The sequence below is a fragment of the Epinephelus moara genome, chromosome 22, assembly GCF_006386435.1.
Source record: "Epinephelus moara isolate mb chromosome 22, YSFRI_EMoa_1.0, whole genome shotgun sequence".
NCBI lineage: Eukaryota > Metazoa > Chordata > Actinopteri > Perciformes > Serranidae > Epinephelus > Epinephelus moara.
In genome coordinates this window covers 38,713,034-38,715,076 of record NC_065527.1, presented here as the reverse complement: position 1 = coordinate 38,715,076, position 2,043 = coordinate 38,713,034, and the positions used below count along the sequence as shown (strand labels likewise).

Here is a 2,043-nt window from a genome sequence, read left to right as displayed (position 1 = left end):
AGTGCTCTGATTCAGGGTGTCATACTTGCAAATCGTGAGGGAGGGAAGGAGGGAAGCAGTAATTTGTGTCTGTTTGTGTGTAATTGATTTGAGTCTTACCTTTTGTTTTCTTTTCGTATTGTGTATTTTGTATTGTTTTGCGTATCTGTAACTGTGTTTGTGAGTGAGAGAGTTTTAAAAGAGTTAAATACACCTTCTGGTGATACTTGGACATGTCATCAGTGAAGAACCCGGGGTCATAGGGTGTTTCGGGTCTTTAATCTTCATTCACCCTCGCCCGGGCGACCCAGCCGGGGGTGATCAGTCCCTGGCTTGTGTCCAAGCGGCGCGTTGTTCCATGGATCCCCCCTACGGATCCACAGCCACCTTGAGGCCCTCTCTGCGGCCCCTAGAGTGTTCTTGATGGCTCTCCTAGATTGCAGTCCTTTCACTCCAAGGAGTTTGAGGGTTTGCAGTAGTGAATGGCCAGCAAAGCCTCGGCAACCGACCTCGACTGGCTCACAGCGGGCTTTCCAGCCTTTGCTCCGGCACTCTGTGATGAGCTCTGCGTATTTGGCCCTCTTTCGCTCGTTGGCCTCATCAATTCGGTCCTCCCAGGGGACAGTCAGTTCCAGAAGAACCACTTGCTTGGTGGACTCTGATGTTAGCACCATGTCTGGGCGGAGAGAAGTGGTTGTGATGTTGACTTGAGCTGTTTTCCAAGGTTGACTTGAAGCTGCCAGTCACGAGCGGTGGCGAGGAGCCCCCCTGTAGAGCTAGGCTGATGTCGATGAGCCTTCTGTCCCGGTCTAATGAAGGAGATTGACTGTCTGAGGGCGGCCTGGGTCTTGCTGTGCTGGATCGCCGTGCAGATGGAGTCCACCAAAGATCTTAAAACTTGGTCGTGGCGCCAGCGGTGCCGCCCCTCTCCTAGCGCTTTCGGGCAGCAGCTCAAGATATGCTCCAGAGTGCCCCTCTTCTGGCACAGCTTGCATTCGGGAGTATCGACTAGGCCCCAGGTGTGCAGGTTGGCCGGGCTTGGGAGGACATCATAGACTGGTTGGACGAGAAACTTGATGCATGATGGTTCAGCTTTCCAAAGCTCTGCCCAGGTGATCTTACGGGATTCTGCATGCTCCCACCGAGTCCATGCCCCTTGCTTGGACATGCCGACTGTCTTGCTGCATTGATCTTCCTCCACCTCCACTTGAATCTCGTCCTGAACCAGCTGGCGTTTCTACTTTCCACGGGCCAGGTCGTAACGCAGCTTTGGAAAGCAACCAGTCATGTTCATGGTTAGTGAAAAGAGTGGCACTGAGATCGTGCAGTCAGTGATTATGCCCTTCTCAAGGCGGTGCCAGGCAGATGTTACTTGGTCTGAAGAAACTTGCGTGCTGAAATTGCTGTAGTAGTCCATGATGAGGCTGCGGATCTTGTCTGGAACACGGTGCCTTGCCAGTGCGATTTCGACAAGCTTGTGTGGAATAGATCCGTAGGCGTTGGTTAAATCAAGCCAGAGAGCTGCCAGGTCTCCTTTGCTCTCTCTTGCCTCCCGGATCAACTGTGTCACCACTCCCGTATGCTCCAGGCATCCAGGTACTCCTGGGACTCCCCCCTTCTGGACCGAGGTGTCAAGGTAGGTGTTCTTCAAGAGGAAGTCTGTCAGTCGCCGGGACACGATCTTGAAGAAGATCTTGTTCTCGACACTGAGCAGCGAGATAATACGAAACTGCTGCACATGATTTAAAATAATAAAATAGCCCTCCAGAGGCAGATCAGTACGTTAGTCATTTTTCTTTTGATTGCTGAAATGTTTAACCACTAATCCTTAGCCATATTTTAAGTGTAACCCTTCACCATAACATACCACTAGTGTTTTTATCAGTAAAAATAGAACATTTTTCACACATAAAAAGCACAAAGATGTTGAAATCTAGGCATATTCTGCCATCATAACTTGGCTCTCAGAATTCACCAGATTGATGCCTTTAAATCCAAAATTTTCTCCAGGGGGAGCATGCCCTCGGACACCCCTACAGGGTTGGATGTAGTCTCCAAAAATCC

General features: G+C 50.4%; 1 pseudogene; it reads right to left on the bottom strand.

Annotated features, from left to right (window-relative positions):
• Positions 1 to 263: 263 nt before the first annotated feature.
• LOC126383556 (uncharacterized) lies at positions 264 to 1,720 on the bottom strand (annotated as a pseudogene).
• Positions 1,721 to 2,043: the final 323 nt, after the last annotated feature.